General features: G+C 40.8%; 1 protein-coding gene across 12 annotated transcripts in view; it reads right to left on the bottom strand.

Annotated features, from left to right (window-relative positions):
* Positions 1-25,663, bottom strand: part of PKIB (cAMP-dependent protein kinase inhibitor beta) — a 56,048-nt gene that overhangs the window by 10,835 nt on the left and 19,550 nt on the right. The window contains exon 1 of one of the 12 annotated variants that reach the window (XM_055810206.1): positions 10,677-10,965. The exons of 8 other annotated variants lie outside the window; for them this stretch is intronic. The gene's annotated coding sequence lies outside the window, so the exon portion shown is untranslated. Of the gene's footprint in view, positions 1-9,229; positions 9,379-9,971; positions 10,095-10,676; positions 10,966-25,663 lie in introns of those variants that run through there. 3 more of the 12 variants (XM_005242157.4, XM_027793512.2, XM_055810211.1) reach the window with 3 other exon arrangements.

The raw sequence follows: 25,663 nt of genomic DNA, 5'->3' as shown, positions 1-25,663 counted from the left end.
CTGAATTAAATGCTTCCCACTGCGCAATCGAAATGAAAATCACATCTCCTTGCTAGGCAGTTGCCATGCTTTCAAATCCTCTTCTGCTGTGGCTGCATCCTGATAGATTTACCTCCTCTTCCCAAAAATCTCAGGATAGGAACTTTCTCATTATATCTGCCCATGTCATCCTTACACTTTATCCTAAGGCATTACTGGACCACAGAAAAAAAAGCTAGGAACATTCATGCTTTTAAGGAAGACAGTCCAGAGATTATGATGATGACTAACAGTAACCTGGGCACTCGCATAACGATTTTTGTGAGAAAAATTTCTGTTACGTATGTTTTCACATCAATAACATTTGTAACAGACCTGTAAACCTAGTGCTGGGAAGCACACAGAAAGATAAGGAAGCAGTCTTTACCATATCTATATCAAACAAGGAGTCTCGGTTGTTCGGGGCTTAGGACAGGAGACCACACATTTCTTAATACACAGAAGCAATATAGCTAACTATATGAAAGTTAGAAGTGAATCACTCAGGAAAAAAAGTAAATTTGTTAGCTTTCAGATTTTTCAATACATCAGGAAGTTGAAACAAGAGTTCCTTTTATTATTTCATGTTAGAAAGATGATGTGCGTTTCCTGTACCAACAGAGATGGCCTCTCTAGTGCATGTCCTCTGAAAAATTCATGAGTTGTTTTCCCATACAGGGAAACTAAATTTTATGCCATCTCAGTAAATCTACAGTGCAGAAGCATATCTGAGTCCTACACCTTCTGTCTCAGTCCGAATGTTACAGCCCATATAACACATGATATTATTTGGATTATATTTGAAAGTTTGGTATATTCTATAACAGGTTTTCACTTTTGGTTCTTTGCAGTGTACACAGCTGGACAGATATTTAACATATATGTCTTCTGTGTTTCTTCTGCTCTAGATACGTGACCTGCTCTACACTCTTGCACCAGTGGCAACACCCATACTGATAACGTGCAAAAATGGCTTCCATACATGATTTTCCTAGTCCCAAACTGGTCAGTCTGGGATACCAAGGTTACACCATTCCTCCATTTCCTGCCTCAGTGCTCTCAGAAGCACTGAATGAAGGTCCAAGATCTTGATCATGTTCACACACTCGATCAGTTTGGGGCACAGAATCTGAAAACCTTGACCAAAGCTGTAGTATAGAGACAGGAGCTGATGAATTTTGCCCTTTGGTGGGTCCAATTTCTAGATAAATCTTGGCTATGCTTTCTTGAGGAATGGTTGAAGATGGGGAATTAATTTTAGTAAGTATTAAGGACTATCACAAACCTCGCCAAGCTTCAGCTTCAAATGCCATGTATATCTTAACTTTTGCTGTCTCCTGTATACAATATCTAAAAAGTGTATATGTGCACTTGCATAGATACTGCAGCTGAAAGGACTGTTGTAAACCAGTATGCCACATCAGCAGTACAAGGTATGTATGGCATGAAACCGCTTTCTAGAAAAATGAAACGGGATGGACTTTTTTCTTCTTTAGACTGGTACTTTGAAAATTGCAGCTGAATTTTCTGATCACTTCCATAAAGCAAATTTTATACTCATGGAAAGGACAAGAGAAAAAAACTTATTAGTCATGCTGCTTTTACACTTCTGGAGAATGCACAGATGCCGTGGTGAGGTCCACCCTCTACAAACCTGTACAGGGTAGAACAGCTTTACTGCGTTTGACCCTGAGTACACATAGAGCTCTGATGCACAGAGGAACACATCACAAAGCTAACAGCAGTTCTAAGCAATGGTACTATTTTTCCCTTGTGAAAGAAAATAAGGAAGAGAGGACAAGGGGTCATGATACTGACAAATTAATCAGAAGTTGTCTGCAGCAAGTAATAAATGAAGTGACATTAGCTGAAGGAAGTCAATACCATGCAAGTGAGCAAGTCACTTTCCAAATGTCTCTTGAGTGACCAAAAGCAGTAACAGACTTATGCTTTAGCTGACTTCACAGGAAACACAGTTCAACAGGGAAGAACTCTTAACGCGTCAGCTATGCTGGAAACAAATCAAATGCATCCCCTACTGTGGAACAAGAAATGAAGCTCAAAGGTATCAAACCCACAAACTTAATTCTTCCTCTTATATTTTGGCCATTCAGCTTCACAGTTTTCATTTCCTATTGCGAAATGATGGAGAAGTGAAAGGCATGGGGAGTCTGTAACTGCGCTTGTATGTAAAGAGAAGGAGAGATTAAATGACGGTTCATGCGAGATAAATTACATGGCAAGCTAAAGGGACACAGGAAGAAAGGAGAGCTTTGGAAGCTTACTGAGGAAGATAAATGAAATCAGTAATAGGGAGTGTCTTTGGAGGGCAAGCGGGATGGAGGTGGGGAGGAAGAGAGGCTTGGTAAAGTCTGGGGAATGTTTCAGGAGACCAGCTCTGCTGGAGGAAGAGCACAGAGATGGGCATGACACAGAACCCATAGATTAGTAGCAAACTAGCTAGGTAGCAGTACAACAGGATTTTTTTTTTTTGGCTTAAAAGTATATGTGTGCAGTTACCACAATATGCCCACATGTAGGAAACCTGAAGAGCCTGCAAGAGAACTACAAGGACAGTTTACTACACCAAGGATTAATTTTTTTTTTGGAGGGGGATAAACTATTTTGTTAATATGACACATGCTGCAACACCTTGTTAACTGAGTACGTAGTATTTGTGATGACTCTTACAGACTGATTGGTTTGGAACCCTCAAAAGAACAAGCAGCTGCAAGACGAGCTTCTGCACAGACGTGCCTCTTTTTCACCCTGCCAGCAGCAATCTTCCAGGGGGAAAAGTCCCTGTTTATTTCAGATTCAGACCTCCAAAGGGTCCCCTGGAGGCAGAAGTGGGATTGGTGAAAAGGTTATCTTGCCATTATGAAACTCAGAAGACATAAGCCAGAGCTGCTCTCCATCTAGCCATTGGGTGGCAACAGTCTGGCAGTGAGCAGCAATTGCACGTCAACAGCAGCAGGCACCTTGCTAAATCCCTAAGCCTTCAAAACATGGAACTATTTCCATTAAAAAGCCAGGAAAAGCTCTCAGAAGCACGTTATTGTTTTAGTTATGTAAATGAAAGCTGACTTTTGATTTTATTGTCTTTTTCATGGCCAGATAACATTCCATAATTATATATATTCTGCATTTCTATGACTCTTCCTCCTTTAAAACTATGAGCTGTATTTTTTATGTCCTGGATCAGACCTGGGAAGCATCCTGCCCTATGCGTGGACTTCTTCCCTGATCAGCTTCAGCTGCACTTTACTGATGTGGAAATACTTGTGTTTAGCCAGTTTTGCAGTCACACCCCTTAGTGCTTCTTGGCCTGAAGAGAAGAGAGGATACTCCGTCTTGTAATGGTATGGTTCATGTCTGATAAACATTTTGGAAAAGCTAAAGTGTAACCAAATCAAACCACCACTCTCCTTAAGTTGAAGTAAAACTTTCCTATTTCAATTTTTCATTTCTGCATTCTGGTTTCATGGTGCCAAGCACACACAAGGAGAAGTCACTATTTCCAGACCAAATATTACTCATAGCAGTCTGTTCTAATAATAAAAGAAAAAACCGACCACCAACAAAAACCAACACAAACCAAACCACAAAAAACCTTAGGTGAAACAGTAATTAATTGCTACTTACTCACAGAGATCTGGATATAGCATTTAAAGCAAAGTTAGCTTAACCCTCAACTCTTTACTGAGCACTCAAAGTACTAAGTACCACTAAAAGCTAATTTTATTTTCTTTAGGACAGCAACAAAGCCTGCCTGTCTTTGTCAAGAGTGAATTTTAAACCTAACGCTCCAAGTTTTTATTATTCAACTAGTTTCCTTAAGCACCAGCCTGAAAGATAAAGCAGTTGGTAACAAGCTATTTCACTAGGGTTTATTGTTGATCTGAGCATCTCTTCCACCCTATCCACAAACAGCAAATACCAGTCTGAGAGCTGCCAAGACGTTTTGTAGACATCACCCCAACACTTCACTCAAACATGGTTCTTGGGGTCTCAGCTTTCTTTGCTTTCATCATGAAGCTCTGCATAACAGTTTTCCCCAATATTTATTTATTCTATCTTTTGCTTTAGATGATTCTACTCCACAAATTATCTAGATTTCCTGAACTATTCTTCTGGCTCATCCATGAATGCTTCTGGAAACCCAGTCCAAAATACTTCATTTGGCATTCTTCACTGGATAGGATGTTGGAAAGAATATTGTGTTTGCTCAACTCAATAAATTTTTAGTTAGTTAATAAAATATTATTTTATAACTCAGTTCAAGGGTAGTAAAAGGTGTTTGGATTTGCAAATATAAGTGAACTATTGTAGTATAGTTCTATAAAGCCATCTCAGCTTGAGGAAAAGCTGGTATACCCAAACGTTCTTCCAATTACATTTTTCTAATTAATAAAAGGTATTTTTTCTCCTTAAAAACTTTGTCTTGACCATGTTCTTGGGCCACCACAGGTGCTTAAAAGTTCTATGAAATAATTTTATTTCAGTTTGCCCTCAGGAGAAGATGAACCAACAGAGATCACTGTGCTTTTCACAGTAATAGGACTTTGAGCCCAGGCAGAAAACAGCCATTTGGCATGTGAATTCCGATACAAATCTGGACCCTCAGTTCCCATTTCTGTATGTTCCATTTATATTTTACTTATGCTTTAGCCTATATTTTTGCTTCAGATATATATTTAATATTGAAGAAATGCTGTAATTTTTCATTTTAATTTTCATTTCATTCTCCAACATACTTCATGCTTACTCTAATACAATTCCACTCAGGTCACATCCTCTAGAGCATAACTGTTCAATCTTGGTAGTAGTCCTGTTTACTGAATTTAATGAAAATACAGGTAGAAAAATCTGCCCCATCCCATGGTGACTCACCAAGAAAACTGAGATTTGAGAAATGTGTCTTCCTTTAGACCTATAATTTAAGTTAAATAATTACCTTGATTCACAAGACTTTCCAATTATATTTACAATAGAGTTTAACTTACAAATAAAAAAATAAATTAAATCAATTACAATTCACTCAAACATATCCTATAGTATAGGTTTGCATTTTGATCCTGCAGTTATGCATGCACCGCGCTTTATCTAATTGCAAAGCTTCTGTTGCTTCCATTGAAATCTGGTAACAGAGACAGGAGACAGCATGAGGAATGTGCTCTTTGACGTTCAGGAGCAGCTCACTGGATGGGATTTGTCCCACTCAGATCTGGAGATAAAAGCTGTCTCCAGTGGATCAGACACCTGCCCATACAATCTCTTGGTTATTTCTCTGCACCAGAAAGTCTCTGACTGCACCTTAGCGATCAGAGAGCACAGGGTATTTACACACGCACAGGCACAACCAATCTGAACAAGACAAGCCTCAGATTTACTTCGCCGCCAGGAAATTTTGAGACTGGGGGGAATATTTATCAAAATTTCCACAGAATAGGGAACATTGGGGCAGAAATATTTCAGAACATCTTGTCCTTGAATTTTCTGGGAATAAGCTCTACCCTGCTCAATTGAATAGCACTGGTGAAACAGAATTTCAAATAAATGAAAAAAATAACCCCAAACCCACAATCTCTTGAGGACTAATGATAGCCTATACGATTAGCCATGGTACACACTAAGAACTTTTTCCTTGCAACTTATTTTAGATCAATTTTACACTTCAGGTGAAGGGTTCATCTGCAGTACTACACTTGCTCCTGCCTTCCTATTTTTAGCTGACTCCATTTGTTTCCTCAGTGTCTCTGTTGAAAGGATACCATTGATCACAGCGATTGATAAACCTCCCTGAATGTCATGCTATTTCAGTGTGTCTCTTTTTCCTATGAGAATAGGTCTAAGAAGTGAAATTCATACTAGTTATAAGCCTAAAGAAGTTAATAGAATTACACCTGGGATTCATTTAGTTTAACTTCTTTAGTCTTTCAATATACTTCTATTTTATGAAAGTATGAATCATCTCTATTACCCTCCAATGCCTTTAGCCTAGGACATTAAAACAGTCTTCCTATCTTAGAGCTTCATGGGTTTAGACTAGTTTGGAAAAATAGACATTTTTTGATCAAAATTCTTGTAAAATATACTAAGGAAATTATTTTATGGTCTCCCTGAGGTTGCTCAGCAATTGAGGAAAACTATTGTCTCTCAAAAAAGTAAGGCCTAAAAGCAAATCCTTATTTCCAAATACGATACCCTGTCTGTTGTTCAAGAACACCAAACAGTCATTTCCAAGGCATGTACTGGACTGCCAGTCAGATAATTTCCACACAGTTGAATGAATGTATTTTAAATCATTTCCGTTAAAATAATCTCTAATTAAGGCAGATGGCTTTAAGAGAGCCTTTTCCATTTTGGTAAATGATCCTTCAGTAAACATGCCCGGCTATCAAAACACCTGGATAAAGTGCTTCAAATAAGGACCAAACCCGCTGTATTCATACGCCAAATGATAATGAGGCTGGGAAAACAACCAGTACGTACAGGATCATTTAAAAGATGAACAGTAGAAAGCTACAATGTGCCTTTTATAAATGACTTGAATGAAGTATGGCTGGACTCTCCAGCTATTTTAGCTGGAATACCACCAGGCATAGAACTGTTATTTAGCTTTCTTAATCTACATGGGCCATTGATGCTTAAGGAAAAGTGGAAAGATAGAAATCAAAATATAAGAAAGCCATCAACTCTTGCTCCTGTTTGTCATACAAGCAACATGAGTTGGGGGGTTGACATAGTGAAGCTTTTAGTTTTAAAAGTTTAACAATCAGCTTTCTTTCTTCTTGTCTATTACTTTTGATCTAACATTTAGACTGCTATATTCGGACTGAGAAATGGGTTTAATTTTGCCATGTCAGACCAGAGCCATTCTTCCACAAGGTGTAGCAAAAGCAACAAGCAAGATCTGTCTGAACAAACATTTTTGCTTTGCTTTCCTTTGGAGCAGAATTGGATAGGATTTTCATACTGAAAACTGTTTTCCATCGTAAAGGAATCTGCACTTCCACTGCAAAAGGGTCTGTTGGAACCACGCTGTTCCTGAATCACATCAATTTTAACCAACTTTTTTATTAAGTCCAAGCAAGAGAAAGCCCACCAACTGCCGCCAAAGGGTTGTTGCCTGTAGTCAGGGGCTGGCACAGGGTGGGAGGACAGTCAGCTGGAGTTTCTGTGGGTCTGTGAGCTCTGATGGTTAGGCTCTTCATTACCTCTCAAGTTCACACTTGCTGGTTTCATCCCCACAAGCACACAAACACCTCAGCGGGAGTCCTCACCCTAGAAGGAGCCTGTGTACAGCCCCAGTGCTACAGGGCATTTCTTAAAATGTCAGGAGGACAGGAAAGCCCAGACCTTGCTTGGCTTTATCACAGGAGGGTGGTTCCTTTGTGCCCTCATCTGGCTCTGAGACCAAGATGGTCAAACCCTAGCAGCCACACAGGCCATGCAGATGGAGCATCCTCCACCTCCACTCCTCCCTCCCTTACCCTGAAAGATGCAGCACCAGCCCTGCCTCCCCTCCTCCTGCCCTCCCATGACAGCAAACACCTTCCCTCCTCTTTCTCTGTCCTTCTACAGCACCGAATTCCCCACACACCCCTCAGGACACTCTCACTCCACGCAGAATGTGCCAGCCTCTCCCACCCTGCCCACAGCAAGAACCTACACTGTCGCTGCAGAGGCTCTTCCCCAAGGTAGCTCCACACGTGAACCTCCTCCCAGAAAGACAGAAAAATGAACAACACAACCCAGAGAAGGGGAGTTAATCACATCTGCCATTTCATCTGCTCATGGAAGGCACTCCGATGCCGAGGAACGAGGCACCCGAATGAACCCATTTCCAGTTGGTTAAAGATTACTTTTCAGCACTGACATTTGGTAGCCTTTGGATTTTATGTTTAATTGGAAATACCACCTTTGCAAGTTCCTCTTAGGATTTTGCAGCCTCCTTGGCATTTGGCCAGTGTGTATATACCTGTGTAACATGTGTGAGCTCAGGAACTGCTGAATGCTCAGAAAAAAATCTTCCCATCAGCTAAACTAATGACCTCTTCTAAAAATGTCTATGAGCTCTGAACATTTCCTTTTTTAGCTTTGCCAGCGTTATATTACACCCTGACACCCAGCAGTGTAACTTAATCTCTCTCCTTTTTTCCTATGCAAATTCCTCAGAAGTGGATTTTTTTCCCCTGTTTTGTCTTATTAAGCACAGAAAGGGAGAGAAGGAGAAAAACACATAGGCATTACTACTGAGTGAATCTTTTTGCAAACTGATACTTCTGTTTCTACACAGACTGAAATCAACACCAAGATCATTTTGGAGAACACATGCGACAAAGATGCATCTTTCCCAGCAACACACAGACCTAATTGCATTGCTTAACGGAAACTCCATGGGAGTTTTGTTTGTAGAAGAATGGAGCTGAGCTTTTCAAAACAAAAACCTGGAAATTATACTGACCGACAAGTGCAGATCTTTGGGGGGTTATGCTAATGTTGCAGCATTAAAAAAACATTTACTCCTTGTTTTATATACTGGCATTTACTTCTGCATTAAGACCTATTATCTCTGAAAGGTCAAAAATAAGAAGGATGCTTCCTGTGCTTTCCTGATGAGTGCATATCCTTAGAGATGGTGGATTCTCTCTTTTTCTAAACTCCACTCAAGACTGGACATGAGTAGAGCCCACATCTCCTCCGTAGAGTCTTGCATGAATCTGGGTTGAGAACTGCAGATGGTGTGATTTCAAGGGGGTTTTGTTTTTTTTTTTTCTTTTCCTGCAGATGACCTCTTGTTCTTGAACTGCTACAAAAGACTACAGGTACCATGGGAAACATTTTTCTCTGGTCTTCTCTGCTACATTTTTATGGCTCACTTTAAAATGAACAATGGAAAGGACTGCTTTATTTATCTCTTGTGTTTTCCTCAAAAAAAAAAGCAAAATAATTGTGAATTTTCTTGATTGCAGATGAAAAGACAAGACCTTTTACCGAACAGACCTATGCTATACTCATTTTGAAACTATGGGTCACATTTCTGTTCCTTATAACATCAACCAAACCACTACAGATTTGTTCAATGAAACAGAGGTTTAGGAGAGAGCCGACAGAAAATAAACCTCTGCAGATGTCCCTTCACAAAAGCCCTGCTCATTCATTGTGATGGGGGGGAGGGGGAAGAAAGAGCAAGATTTATTCCCGCCTTAGAAGTTTCAGCACTCCTCCCTAAACTGTGAAGAGTCCCTCAAATTTGTGAGGACTGTGTGAAGGCCAGGTCCAAGCACAAGCAGGTATTTGTCCCCCGTTCAGAGCTGTATTCAGTGTTCCATCTCAGATTTCTCCTGGTCACAGAGAGCTCCAGAAACTTGGCTGTGATACAGACGTCTCTACAGGGCTGACCTGACAATCTGCGTTTGAAGGGCCACATGAACAGTGACACCTGATGAATCCCTCTTCCCCTCTGAAGAAGGAAGAGACGCACCCACAGAGAAACCAAACCCATTTCTGAACTTCTCAGCAGGAAACCCCCAAAAACTCCGACAGCCACAGTCAAAGAACAAAATTTGAACACTTAATCTAGAGTCCTTTTGTTTTTTAATCTAGAGTCCTTTTGGTTTTTTTATATCCACATTTAATATACCTAACAAGATGCTTACTCTAGTGTTTCAAAGGAAGCCTAGAATAGATGGTTTCTACAATGTGTAAAGCCCAGCAAGCGGGAGAACATTGGCAAGGCTACAAACATTTTAAAAAAATGGGAACTTCTCTGTTTGCTTAGTCTGGTCAAGGCAGTATGGAAACAAGCACAGCTATTTAACTAAAGGTCATTAGGAATGGTAGATGCTTATAAACCCTGTTAAGATATTTTAAAAACAGCCTAAAAAAGGTAGAGAACACAAATGTTAGAATAGATCGAATAAGAGCATAAGAAAAAAGGTACTTACAGAACAGCAAAAAAGGGCCGATGAATACCAGAGACACCCAGAAACAACTAGAACATGATCTCAATGTCTGGCTTTCAGCTGACTACAGCAAAACACTAAGGGAAAGCTGAACCGTTGCCAAGAGGGAAACAAAACTTGAACACATATAAAATAAACAAAGACACTACAAATTCACATACAGGAGGACACGCCTTACAGGTATACTTTTGGACCTCAGCCCTTGCATTCAGGGCATTACTGGTACAAAAATAAGTACCTAACAACTATGTCATAAAATGACTTCTTCATCCTCCTATAAAGGAAGGTGAATCTCTCTGCACCAGCAGTACTGCTACATTCACCCCAAAGGTGACAACGGCTGCCTGGACACCAAGTAAGAAAGCAAGCTGTGTCTGTTCAAGGGCATTCTGCTGTCCAAAGCAACAACACGTAACTATGGCACAAAAGCTGCTTTCACACTATTACAAGATAAATAATACTTTCCCACCGCATTTTCAGCATGTCTACAACAGAGTTAATATTTCAGCATCTACAGACGGAGTTTCACAGCACACAAGAAAGCTCCCTGGAAATAACTATTCTGCTTAATTTTGTATTAGCTATCAGCTGATTTGCACGGGGAACCAACCAGTCTGCAGGGAAGAGGGTCATCTAGCATGTTTTCTTGGCAATCTGCCCAAGTCTGCCCCCCAAAATGCTAAGTACCTTGAAGTTCATGGTTCAGGCATGCCTTCAGCCCCACAGCACGGTCTTTCTTGAAGCAGGGCTGAGCGCGAGCTACAGAAGGAAGTCACCACTTGAGCTGTAGACAATCTTACAGAGGAACATCCAGGAAGGTGCCAGCAGCTCTGGCTTCTACTGTCTCCTCAAAAATAACCTGCTGTCACACAACTACCAGAGAAGCAAATCACCACTGGAAAAGCCTTCCTGCTTTTAAAAATCGGAAAGGCTGAAATGAAGCTATACAAGTAAAAAAAGCTTCTCGTGTGCAGCGTACGTCAGCAGGAGGAAAAAAAGGAAAGGCACACTGAAGAAAAATTAACTTCTCAGTTGAGGAAATGACTCAACATTTTGTACAAAGTCAAGATAGCTTCCACCTGACATTTGTCAAGGGTCAGTCACTCACAGGTGGGGGACTGGGGGGAAGGTGGGGTTTTATGTACCACTGGAAAGGTTTCTTCGAGTACAGAGGACCCAAGCTGATTAAAACTCAACTGCTGTAAATCTAGAGCAATCTGACAGGAGTTACATTCCTCTGGATGTACACCGGGGCAGTAAAAATAGGGGTCTTAGCACAAACTGTTCACATTAGCCAACTACTTAGTTACTGAAGTTAAAGTGCGATATTTCAGTGGATGACAGTGGGATCATAAAGTCTGGTAGCAGAAACAGAAATTAATTTGCCTAGATACATATTCTTTTTTTTGGTATGGTATCATTTCTATTTCAAATGTTTAACCTAGACATAAAAAGAAGAGAAAAAAGGAAACAATTTGTTTAAATGGTTACACTGTTAGCCTTCAAATCACTTACTATTTGTTTGGGTACAGTGTGAAACCACACTAAAGTCTACACTTATCTATTCAACAGTTCAGCACTTGCTGAGTACAATCTTTTCTTCCCCATATTCTCTCTCTTCTTCCCTCTACACTTTCATATTAAGTGATAATACTTCATGAAACCCAGTACAAGCTTTGTGAAGGGCTCAGAGAATCCCTGCCTGTTCCACAGGTGCTAGTTATAAAAACGCTACTCCAAAAAGACATTAGAATAATAATACAAAGAAAGATCAGCATTTTGAAGCAGATAGGGGTTTGTCATGGAGAGATTACTGGATTTCAAAATACTGCAAAATAAATTGTACCACTTCTCAACCTCCACCTCAACATTTCTGCAACAGTAGCTGATACAACAGAGGGAACTGCAATTTCCCCTGAAGCTTTTAGCACTCTGTAAAATTAGTCATCTTCTTGTGCTTGTTGATTATGTCTATTTTATTGGGTTTGCTTAATTAACACTATCCAGAAGAAACTTCAATAACATAACTGTCCTTGCCCACTGGTTATGAGATATGCTTCATTTATTTTACAAGTATAGTTGGCAAGGCAAAGCAAGAATGGGTTTCTAATTAAGAACCAGGATCTGAAGAGACTAGCGTGAATAAAGGCAGACAGAGTATGTTACCAGGGTCACACCTACCTGTGCTGTGGCAGTGGAAAGGAAGTATGTGGTTGTCACCACGCTGATGCACACACACACACTCCAGCTGGGGTAATGCAATGGCTAAAGCACCATTAGCCCCCTTTCCAGCCTATTTTCTTTCCTCTATTCCACCTCCTTTCAATAAATCAAGCCTGGTATCAGCAGGGAAGCACAAAATTGTGACTCTTATCTCAAGTTAAAATGCTCTCTTGTTCAAAATCTATCGCTCACCTGAAGACCAAACTGCATGCTTTTTAGTTCAGCTGGTATTACTGGACAAACTGTTGGTACAGTCAGTGCTCTGAACCACATCCTTAGCCCAAAATGCTTTCTTTGCATACATGCCCTTTCAAACCTGACATTTTATGTGTTGATTTTAGCTGGTTTATAGTTACCTAAGTGATGAGGAGAGGAAGAAAACAACATGCACATACAGAAGGTCTGTTGATGGGTTCTCTCTTTTCTATTTTAAAGTTCAAAAGCATATATATTATACATCTTCGCAGCTCTCCAGGGTTTCTACCAGCTAAAGGACAGATTCTTCTGAACTGCTGCTGCAGCTTCCAAAACTGTGACTCAGCAACCACACATTCACACTTAGAATTTTGGCAAGTGGCTTTGTGCCAGATAAACTAATGATCTAAGAGCTTCCTAATATGCAGCAGGATGCTTTAATGACAGTTTGCCCATTACATATGTAAGGACAGACTATTTGCTGTAAACTCAGATAAACTTTGTTGGTTTTGCAGCACTGGCAGCATTCAGGATCTCCCAAACAACATAATGTTTGGGTTGTGGAAAGTCTATTCTGGCATGTCATCATTTATTAAGGAACCGCTTTTGCATTTCTCAGTTCAAGAAATTTATTTTCCAAATAATATTGCTGAGACCTTTACTTGCTGACTTTTCCTATAGTAAGAAGTTCTATTTATTATTTTTTTAACTTCTCAACATGAGTTTAGTGAATTCGAGAAGCTCAGTTAAGACCTTTTATAGACCAACCAAATTATCCTGTATGAAGTTTTTAAAGAAATGAAAATTAGACCATGAGATATATTACTGGGTTGAAGTCCAGAATGCTCTTAGGTTTATAAGATGCATATAAAGGCATTTCAGGTTATTTAAGTTGCCTTTATTTTGTATTATTAGGCATGGATACCTCCATATCTCCTACACTGATGTTTGAGGATACGTATCATCCGAATTATTTTCTTGCTGAATGCTCTTGCCATAGCCATTAAGGTGAGACAACTAGGAATGAAAAGAAACATCTCGAAATTTCACTGGATATGGAACTGTTCAGGGTCATACTACAGCTGATAAAACCCCACTTTTCTATAAAGTGAATAAAGGTGGAGTTAAGCCTACTGCAAGCAGCCATATGTGAAGTCAAGCTTTTGTGGTGATGATGAGGGACCACTACTGTCCCTGGACCTCATTTGCCTCTTTTCTTGTTCCACAAACTGCAATTCTTCATAGCATCAGGGAGTGGATTTTTCTTCACTCTCTGGCCAAGAGCATGTGCATGTATGACAGGCTCCATGACACCTTTGCTTGAGGTACCAGACCTGTGAAGTAGAAAAAAGCCAAACCAAACCAAAGAACTAGATTCCAAAGTTTCCTCTGCCAAGTTGGATGCTTCAGAAAATTGCTTCACCCTACAAATTTAATGAAAGGAGAGCCACCTGGAACTAACCAACAGGTAATACCTGGGAGAAGGGCATCCCTAGGGATCCTACCCATCACATGCCTTGCTCTGGGACGCCAGCAAGCACCCACAACTACTCACAGCTCACTTCAGCCTACCCTCTGCAACAACTCCTTCAAATCACTAGGCAGGGTTCATTCCTCCTTTCGAAAACATGCCCAGAGGAGAATACCTAGTGATTTGAAGAAAAACTGCCTTGAGCTGCTGTCTCTTAAGTGAATGCTTTGATCTCTAGGGAAGAGATTAAGTTGAGCAATAGCACTTTCCACTGTGCAGAGGTTTTGTAGCTGAAATTCTGCTCTTTTGACATCAACGTATGTTTTGCCCTAGTCTTTACACTTTAACCTCTAATACAATGCTTTCTTGGAGAGTGGAGAAAAAATATGTCACAGAAGTTGGGGTCAGGACTGGCACTAGTCAAGCCAACACCTGAAACAGAGAAAAAATGCTTGAAACCTAAACACTGCTTCTGTAATTTATGCAGTGACTGTTCTTATACAGGAAGAAAGAGGCCTTGGAGTCAGCCCAATATGCACAACTTCCACCTTTCCAGCTGAGTACTGTAGAAACTGTGCTCATTTTGTCCCTACAAACCATAAATCCTTACTGGTCTTCTCTAATTAGCTCCCAACTGACCGGATAAAAAGTGTCCGCAGCACTGAGCTGTTAGAAAGGGGTTATACCAAACACGCGTAAAACTGAAACAAAAGTAAAGGAAAACACTGTATGTTTAAGTAAGACTTGATACTAAAAACATTGACCATGCTGCAAGGAACTGCTGAGTATTTCTCCGAAATAATATTTTCCTTGCATTGCCAATATTACATTAGCAAAATCCCGATAAAGACAGCACTAAGGAGGACCCCAACAAAACGCTGTTCTCTTGGAGACAACAGTCGCATAACATCTTAGGACATTTACATATTTTTTGTAACTGAAGGTAAATGAAGTCAATCACAACACAGACCTGCTAATCTGATAATAGGGCAGTTTTAACTGCCTCTGTTACTACATGCTATGCTGACTCACCACAACTAATACTTTTACTTTCTTTACTCCCCTAGGTGAATGGTTACTAGAATTCGTCCCTGCCATTGAGGAGTTACCAGACCTACAAAGAAAGGAATGGGATTAAAAGAAAGTTGAAGAGTTAGTTTTCAATTACATGTATTATTTGCATGTACCGAACTCAAAAAGTCATTATTTACTCTGGAGAGTTTTTAGACAGTTTTAACACAAGCACACTCAGGAAAAAAAATATGCCTCATGCCAGCCTTTGGTGAAGTTTAAAGGCATGGTATACATTAGTTTGTCAGGAATACTGGAGTTACAGCCCTGAAAAATGTAAAGAAGGTCCACGTAAGCTGTTAGACATACAGTACTCGAGAAAAATGGACACCAGCATGTCCAAAATAAATAGAAGATAATTATGCAATTATTTTGGAAACTGAGCATCAATTTCTGTGTTTATCATTTCTACATCACCTGTGTGTCTCCTACTACCACCTCAATCCCTGAATGCTGACAAGCCGCACTGAGTTCAAGAGCTGGATCATCACACAGTGACGTCTGAACTGATGACAACATGTACTTCATCATACATCAGGAAAAGGCCCTTGGTTTTGGTCCCCTCACCAAATAGAAAGCCTATTTACTCAAGTTCTGCAAAGGCTTGTTTGCATTGCTTTTTTGGGGAGAAGTTCTCAGGCACATCCCAAGTTAATCCCTAAATTTGAAGTTGGTGAACTCTTAGCAACTGCAAACAGTGATGACCAGTTGTCAGGTAGCATAACTGGATGAAATGAAATTACTTTTGATAGACAAACTGATGATCCTACCTCTCTGTCAACCTAAGCCCCTGTGTTTTCTGGGAGAGACCCTTTGCTCTGCTTATTGTCAGCCAATCTAACAAATTTCAGCTCCAAAAGTAACAATTTTGGGGAAAAGATGCAATACCAAACATTCCACAGTGGCCCAAAAGGAAGTGTCCTTGTTATATACTTTATTACAATTTTAGAAACTTTATATGTCACCAATCCATATTAGAAATCTGACCTTTAAGTCCCTTTAATTTTAGGAAAGAAAATAAATTCCATAATTCCTGTAACTTTATTTCACATTTATTATTAAGTCATTATTTCACACTATTCATGGGCACATTTCAGAAGATGTCTTTGCATCTGCCCATTCTGCATGACTCTGCTGCTCAAGAAAAAAACCCCACAAGCTGTGTTTTTCTGTCAGCTGAGGAGGGGAAGGGAACAAACAGCATAATTAGGAAGAGTACAAAGTAGTTCAACTTTATTCTGTTTAGTCTTCTAAAAAAAAAAAAAGAGTTCTGCATAGGTGAAAATGAATTACAGTCACTGCTTCTGAGACAACTAAAAAACCTAATTAAATCAAAGCAAGGAATCCTGCTTGACTTTCCTGAATACTTTATGAACAGTATGTTCATAACAGGGCTGCATGAGACATGAAGAAAGGTCTGGGGGGAAGCAGACTCTGGTGGCTTCTCAGAGGCCACGATCTGCTGATGTTTGCTTCAGAATATCAAATGCAAATAAATTTAGGAATATTCTAAAATGTCTACAAGAAAAGGCGCAATCACCCCTTTTACAGTGAAAACAAGTTAACTCTGGTACAGAATCAGTCAAGGTGATGACTGGTCATCAGACACATTTTATACTTCCCTGATGCAGGAAGTCACTCCGTCTCTTGCCAATGGCTACTGTTTTGCTGTATGCGGCTTAATTTTTTTTCCCCCATCTGTCTTTTTGCCTAAATTAAATCCACTGTCTTTGGTTCATTTCCTGCTCCCGCTCCCAGAAATTGCTCCGCTTTGTTTTGGACCCTGAGTACAAGTTCTTTGAACTTATTTGGGGCTAGAACATTAGACAGTATTATTTCTTCATTTGCTGAAGCAGAAATAACTTCATTTTTATTATACTCAACTACCTCAGCTAAGTGTTTGTTGGAATGTAGTTCTGCCTTCCTACTAATTATTGCTATGGCTTCTTGCCAGCCATCACTTTGAGAAGTTAAATACTAGCTTCCAGATGAGCAGCAATGCTAAAGACAACAGAACATCATTCTAAATAAAATAGATGACAGCATGAAAGGAAAGCAAAAATTTTCCTGCTGGGACAGTTGCCTACAAGTCCTGGCTAAGCAACTCTCTCATGAAGACAATGTAGAGTTTTGTCAAAATAGGAGTTTGTCAACATCTCAAAATCAGCACACAGGGCTCACTTGGTGGAAAACAGCAGAGATATCCTGCATTACCTGTAGACCTCTAGGAGTGGGACAGGCTATACCTGGAGGTGTCTGCGACAAAGCGACAAGTAGAGGATAAAGCAAGGCTGAAAACACAGTGATACAAAATCATAGAGTATTTCAGGTTGGAAGTGACCTCAGGACATCATCTACTCCAACCTCCTGCTTAAAGCAGTGTCAATCATTCTCACCACACTACTCGGGGATTTGTTCAGTCAGCTTTTGAGTATCTCAAAGGATGGAGACTCACAACCTCTCAGGGCAACCTGTGCCAGGGCTTGACTGTCCTCATGAAGAAAAGGCTTTTCCTTACCTCAAGCCCGAATCCGCCCTGTTCTAATTCATGACCACAGTCTCTTGTCCTCCTGCTGTGCGACTCTGTAAAGAGCCTGGCTCCATCTTCTCAGTAACACCTTACAGGTATAGGAAGGCTGGTCTTAGGTCCCCCCAAAGTCTTTTCCAAGCTAAACAAACCCCCAGTCCCTCAGCCTCTCCTCACAGGGCAAAAGTTCTTTCCCTGACCATCTTGATGGTCTCCTGTTCCACTTTATCAACATCCTTTTGGTAGGACAGGAGCAAAACTGAACAGACTTCCCTACTGGTCTGATGAGAGCAGCCCAGTATGTCATTACGCCTGCCTTAGTGAGTAATGTTTAGCTTGTTGCAGGCAATGCAGAAAGCGGGATACACAGGTCACAGTTACCAAGAGTTTTCAGGCTGAGCAGCTCACTCTGACAGGGGTGCAAAAGCTTGGGAACTATCGACTGATCCAGCAGGACTTGGTATTCTAAGAGCCTCCATCTTTTGTAAACTGGGCATGGTGACAGATTTCCAGTTCAGCTGTGAGACATGTAGAGCAGACCATGTGGTAATCCAAATCAGGCATCAAAAGTCAGCTTTTTTATTCTGAATAGGGCTGGCACTGAGTCTGGTTTCCAGATGGTTTTCTGTTGTGTGTTTCTGTTGCTTAGAGGAACACAGCAAAATCAGAAGGGAAAATCCTTCCCCACAAAGAAGCAAGAAATCAGGGAAAGAGAAGTAAAAACACAAAGAATCAGGCAATAAGCAGGAAGTTAAGTCACTTCCCACGTCACAGTTTTCTCAAATAAGGAACCAGCTGTGGAAGCTCTCACTTCTATGCCAAGCAATTCAGTGTTTCACCCTCCTGTCTGTAGTACCTTTGGCTGGCATTTTCCAGTATTATTTATACAGTCAGATGCAAGGCAGCCAATTAACATGCTTGTTATTTATTAACAAACATGGTCTTTGAAAGGACAGATGCTCTTGTTTACCATACCCTTAGATTTCAGTCTCCACATCAGTGTTTGTGCTCAATGCCATACAAAGTCTGACTTCTTTTGTTCTTTATCTGCTTTTGTTATTTAATTTTTCAAACTGCTTGATGCCTGTATCAGGGTCCGTTTTAGTTGTTTCCATCTTTGGAAATGTTCCTTACAGTTCACTGATCTCACATTCATTAATGAATATCATTAAAAGTCAATGAGAAAACTCAGTTTAAGAATTCGACCCCTGGAGTAACTCTGGCTTCTAAAAAGACTCCCAGCACAGCTGAAGGTCACACACTTAATGCAGTGGGGACATGACAAAGTTGACTTAAAGGACTGCTAACTACACTTACCTTTAGCTATTTGACTATGTTCCATTTATTTCTTGTACTAGAGTGCACTTATTACCTAGCAAAAGACAACTCAAATACAATAGGGGACAATGTCAAATCAATAAACTGAAGTGCAATAGACAAGCAAATGCCACTTTAACTCCAAGTTGTAGCACTATACACTATTGTACTGCATAGCGCCAGTACATAGGAGCACTCAAATCAAGTGTAATTTTTGTAGTCGCATGCTTAAAACCACATATTTAAGCACTCTATACAACTGGGGCCATAACTGCTTGTTTTATCTCATCTCCTAATTTAATCTTTCAAAATAGCAGTTGCAGACTTAAGAGAGACCACCAGGACACAACAGGTCGAAATATTCTACTTTCTAGTCTTAACTCCAAAGAGTACTGAGTATTGTTGACTTCTACAGATATTGGGGAGAGCTGAAATTATTTACCAACTTAAAGGATCAAGTGCTATTAAAATAGAAGGAATGTGCAAGACTTCACCAGAAAGCTTTCTTTCATCAGGGAAATTTTCTTTTCTGACAGTAGACCTCTCCCTGGCATCCGATCTCCTGTAACAGCCTGATACACTGAGGCACATTCCTGTAGGTATGCTGTGGTGCCATGGCCTTGAGTCTAGGCCCTCTGAGGAGAACAACAAAGCAAAAAGAGAGCAAGTCATCAAAACCAGGATCCCCTCTGCTGCTCCTACCATCTTCCCTAATGCAACCATAGGGGGTGAGCCTGGAGCTCCTTGCTGCTGCTGAGAAGCAGTAGCTGGGACAGAGGAACAGGAAGGCACATTACCCTCTAACTCTACTGGTCCTTCAGCACTTGTCTCTTGACCTTGAACTCATGTTATAGCTTCCTCACTTCTTACCAACTTTTCTCTTTTCTTTCCATCTTACTGGTGCACAATTCAAGCTAAGAAGCTTTGTGGGCTTATTACTTTTCAAGTCAACTGCAACTTACTTGGCCTGAAGCAGAAACACAGGAATCTACAGGCTGTGGTAGCCAAAAGGTCAAACTACCTTTGTACAGACAAAAGCAGTGTATGGACAAAGGGGCCGATTAACCTGTGCCCCTAACCCCACACAAGTTGATGGACGGGTATAACATTACTGCCAGCTGCACTGTAAAAAAAAGGCAAATGTGTGGTTGCAGTGTTAGGACCCAAGAAAAACAAAGGGTGAGGAGCAAGCGGCATTTTGAAGGGCAATTTGATTTTAATCATTGGTCAGAAATTTGCCAAGGGCAGAGAAAGCATTTTGGGCTTGGCACTGTCCACAGTACAGCCACACAGATGCCAGCATGGCAGTAAACCACCTTTTTTCACATGCCCTAGCACAAGGTGGACACAAGCAGAGCCACATGGACAACAGCAGAGCACCAACTGGGCAAATCTGCTAGTCTGAGACACAGAAAGAGCCACAGACTCAAAGGGGGCTGGGGAGGGATGGTGGTCAAAAGGATTTAGTCACTCCTTTTATACCATAGAGAAAATCCTGCCTGTTTATCACACAGAAAAGCAGAGGAGAAAGAAATCTCCCCCAAACACCAGTATGCAATTTTCAGTGTCTTGCAGTCACAAGTCAGCAAACTCACACAGATGGACCTAGGTCTGAGTGAGGTCACAGCTTATTTCCGTGCAGGTTATCACACTGTGCATGGGATTTTTTAAGCACAGTTATAGTCTCTGACATCCTATCTAAAAGAGTGGTCACCATAGTAACGCCTGAATCATATGGCACTGCACACCTGATCCCAATCAATCCTGAAAACATCTTTTTAAAGAAAAAGATTCCTGGAAAACTGCAGATGGAGGTTTCTTGCTGAGATTAAGATGCTGTCTTATAACAAAAATGGAAAAATTACCTTATAATCTTCTCATGTGACTCTCCCTCCATACAATCCCATTCTCTTTTAGCTTACAAAAGTGATAGAAAATAAAAAAGGGCAATGGCTTTGTGCTGAAAAGAGTGACAAACAACAAAGTACAGCTGGCATGGAAGTGATACCTTGCATTTGTCTCCCAGAGCATTAACTGTGACTTCTGAGAGTACAGCCATGCTCTGGCTGCTGAAACAAGACATAAATACGCCCACCAACATACTCCCAGGACACCAGATTTCCCCACAAACGTTAAGAACCAGAAATTTCACCAGCTTCTTTCTGCCTTTTTGCTTTCCCAGTCTGCAATTCAATTTAGTTGGTTAGAGTTGTGTGTGGGTAAAAGAAAAGCATGTTTAAAGAAATGGTATCTGCATTTAGCTTGGCACCATGGCTTTCTGAAGTGCTTTCTGCCACCAGCCCTCCAGACACATCCAGTAGTCAAAAAGCTGATAAAGTTGCTGGTGTCTCTGGGGTTTTTGGTGGGCTGCTTCTGTTTTTTTTACAGCTCAGCTATACCCTAGCAGCCTTTGGGCCATCTGTGCTGTGCCTGCTCCTCTGTTTCAACAGCCTGCTGCCTCTTGTTATCCCAGCAAGGACACTGCTACAGGTTGATGAAAATAATCCCAGCAAATAATTCATGCATGAAGTTCAACCAACCTCCAGCAGTATTTCCAAGACAGTTGTGACATCTCCTGTTGATTCTATCCATTATCTTCTGTTTGATCTATCTATTATCACTACTTTCATTATCTGAAAGCCTACTACTTCTTCTTTGGAAAAGACTGGTTTTGTTCAGATGGCTTCCATCTCATCTATATTTTATTTTTCAAATAAGTCACAGCTATAATCATTTATTCTGACAGTGCGTCTCCTTTATTCGATGTGATTTCAGAACAGGAGAGCCACTGAATTTGTAAATGCCATTGACTGACAAAAGTTGGATATCCAAATGCCATAATAATGCTAATAAATTTGCTTAGAAATTCTTCTGGCATCCTGGAAATGGGTGTAAAAACAACAGGAATAGATACCGTATGAGTCCAAGGAGGTAATAAGTATTCCTTTACTAGACTTACTGAAGTCACTAGAACTTGCCCTCCTTTGCCATTGCTGACCCACCAGAACAGATTATGTGCACATGAACTCCTACCACAGGTTTTTTCAGCTCATCTGGATGACTGTACACTAAAACTGGCTAGGAAAATGCTCCCATAACACATTCCCAGAGAGATGGTCATATCCAGGACCGACTAACTACTTAAATCATTAGATGACCACTTAGAAAAAAGCTGTAACTATTGCTGTTCAGGAAAAGTTCCATCAAGATTCTTGTAATAAAGTGCAGTCAATTGGGTGGTTATGATATATATATATATATATATATATATAAATCACTTCACATGCATCACAACTGAAATGTAAAATCATACTTGTTTTGCTTAGATAGGAAAAAAATCCCCTAATTCTAGTATAATATTGGCCTCTATCCTACGCAAGTGTTCCAAAAGCAAACCGAGCAGAGATAGAACTAAAATGTATGTTGCATTGGAGCTAGAAAAATAATGGGAACTGATGATATATAAACATTTTATGGCAGTTGTTTTCTGCCCTCAATATGTTGTCATCCAATACGGATACCTCCTAGCAGCTGTGCAAGGCATTTGTATTGCCTGTCGTGCTTCAGAAGTCAGTGCTAGTGGCCATGGAGTCCTATTACACATAAGGAAGTTGGGCTTTAAATCTGCTTTCATAGTGTGGAAGTTACCTTTATGCAGCTGTGGTTCTGACGCGCGTCTCACAGTAAATGGCGTTATCGTTTGACAGGGCAACAGACCCCAATGACAGAAATGCAACGTTCCAAAATCAAAATGAAGAAAGCAGTAACACTTTATTGTGTTTTAAGCTATGCCAGTGCCCAGTTACAGTTTTCAAACCACACGGGAATCACTAACAGAAGAGATCCATTGATTTTGGCAAGAATCAGAGACCATACTTAACTACGTCCGGTATCTTTTGCAAAGATAAGTAGCAAAGGAAGATCAGGAAAGTGCAAATGAGTTGTTACAGCAATTGAGAAAGCTGCCTCTTGCCTCCTGTGCTGTATCAGCCTTTAGGAAAGAACTCAAAATCTGCCCTTCCCAAATGCTTGAGTTTAAAGACAACAATGTAATCCACGCAGTGAAACACAAAACCAGTCTACCCCCGCCCTGAAACAACTTTGTCATAAATAACTAATTAACCATGCAGTTCAGGAAAAACCCAGCCAAGGAACAGAGCCGCTGGAAAATAATGATTCATTTGTTTTCCATATCTATTTATAAATTAGGTGTAACAAAAAAAAAGCCATGAGGGTCAACAACTTCATGAATATTTTCATTACCTTCTCTAGCAGGTCTTCATGTGCTTTTGCTGACAGTAAGATCACAAATCTTTCCCCCTTATGCAGCTGACTCATCAATGCTGTAGAAGCTGTCAGTACTGCAAGTTTTGAAATGTATGCTGAACTGATGCTTTCTGTTAAGGCTGCCTTCATTTACTACTGTCCTTGTGTGTATGAACTTCAAATATCCAATACTGGACGTGGCAGGTGCCATTTAGGCTGGGTTGTTTTTTTTTAGTGCTCCCTTAGGAATACAATCTTATGTAAGCACATCTACACTGTGACTGTTTTTTATCCTCTGATGCTGTACAGTATAAATAAATAATAAATAGCTTGCTAAAGTTATTTATACAAGTGCAAACACAAGTTCACTAGATTTGATAATACATTTTCCTTTTGTACTAGTGTAAAATAGTAGTCAAATAAATACATGATAAAAATTTGATCCATAAAAAGCAAACAGAATCAGAACAGCAGAACTGGCAAGCAGAACAAGTCAGCAAGTTTGCTGTCTGAGTTCCCCTTTCAGATTCAGACTTCCAGCCCTGGCACCTACAGTAAACATTTTCTTGCCCTAGTCCGGTTTTAATTTCTGAGTCTCAGTACTACCTCCTAGAAGCATTTGACAGCTGTTTTCCCCTCCTCTTTCTGCGTCTTGGAGAAGAGCAAAAAGCAAAGATAAAGCCTGAAGTCTCTGACAGTCTTCATACTGTGATTGATGAGGCTGATGCTCTACTAAATTTAAACTTGAAAGCATCAAAACCAACACCCCTCTGAAGCAGTGAGGAAGAAGGCCACCGATTCAGCCCATTGCTGTCAGTAGCATAGTCTGAAGTTGCTTGAATAAGCTCAAAAATATTTGAAGACAGAGGCCTGACTCCTAAGACAGTATTTATGGTATTCATTTACCTGCAATATGGACTGAACAACCACTAGTTTCTATCTGTGAAATGTAAAAGAAATTGCTACCTTCTGCAGCTCAGCGCTCCACTCCTCCAGTGGCACCAGGAATGGATTTCAGGCACCCATCCCCAGCGAGAGCCACCTCCCCAGTGATCAGGAGAGGGGCAAGTCACCCGAGAGGACGCTCTGTGTCCCTGTACAAAGCTCCCTTTGTTCCCCCAAGACTCCAGCTAAGGGTCCTTACCCTCACTTGTGGTCATTCCCCGCCTGTGAAACACACAAACAGGAGCACTGTGCAGAAGCCTCTAGCTAGCTGGCTGGTGAAGCAAGGGGGATGTCCAGCCCACCCTGGGGTGGGGGCATCCCTTATAGGGCCTGAGTCTTTAGATCTTCAGTGCACACAGTTTAGGAGTCTACCTCCCCACCCCATCCTCACTTCTGTCTTTTCTCAAATAATTTGACCTATTTGGAGTAAAATGAAACTTGGGTGTGTGTGTGTGTCTGTGTGTGTTTGATCTTTACCAAGAGCTGTTAAATCACAAATACTTGTGAGTACGGCCTTAAGGACCCAGACGTTTGATTTTATGCATCGCAGAAAGTCATGGCAAATACCAGTGAACTCTCCAGACGCTCACCTGCCACTGTTTTCCCAAGGTAGCCATGCCTTTCCCAATCATTCTCAAGATAAAAATGTAAAAGCCAATGGACATGCCAACAGAGAAGGAAGAAATGGCACCTTAGAGCTATTCTTGATTTTTGTTCACGTTCTGTTTCCAGTGAAGGCATAACCGCTCCTAACTCCCACTTGTTTTGGAATGAGGGGTGGAGGCACCTCCAAACCTATGTCCCAAGTGCATCTGCTCTTTGTCCATACCATGGGCTGCAGAAAGGTAACCCAGAGGAGACAGCTCTGGCCCATCACACATGGAAAGGGGCAGCCTACAGACACTGCTAAAGAAGTGCTTTTTATACATGGAGGCCCTCACAGTTAGGCTCTTGACATACTTACCCAGTTGGCTCCTTCTGCCTTCAGGTGAGTTTGCATCTGTGTTAGGAGCAGCCTCCAAAGTGTTGAGCTCTACTGAAAGGCATTTCAGGCCAACTATTGAAATGCACAGGCTTACTGGCTGAGTACAGCTCTATTGCAGGAGAGGGACCAGAACTTCAGTCTACCGAGAAACCATTCTCCTTAGGCTTCCCACCTATTCCCGTGACTGCAAGTACAGCATCACTTTGGCTGTAAGGGACCGACTTACTCTTTCTTCTGAATTTTATAGTACATCTTTAAGGTGCACACAGAGCAGCTTCAGAGATTCCCCTGTCCTTTCTGTGAGAGGTTTACACATGGTCTCTCCAATGAAAAAATCCTTTCTCACAATTTCTCCTGGGTGCAGTATAATTATACTGACCCGAGTGATTGTTCCCCACTTCAGTGTGGTGCCTATGGAGTCCTTGGAGACTTTGAAGCAAAAAAGGTGTCTATATTAAAGAAAGATAGATATTAAGTTAATTTGGATTGAATACTTGATCTGATTTGTGCTGGTCAGGGGGAGCATTTACAGGATCTTAGATGCAGGGCAGCTCAAAGAGGGGGATTTTGTATAAACTCAGAATAGCAGTGAGGAATTCTACCTTCTGTGAAGTATCTTTGAACCCTGAAAGGATGCACAATGACTTAATCCTCCTCATACAGCCTATGCTGAA

Source organism: Falco peregrinus, chromosome 7 (genome assembly GCF_023634155.1).
Source record: "Falco peregrinus isolate bFalPer1 chromosome 7, bFalPer1.pri, whole genome shotgun sequence".
In the NCBI taxonomy this organism is placed as follows: domain Eukaryota; kingdom Metazoa; phylum Chordata; class Aves; order Falconiformes; family Falconidae; genus Falco; species Falco peregrinus.
Note: the sequence above shows the minus strand (reverse complement) of the source record. Positions and strands in the feature narration are given on the sequence as shown.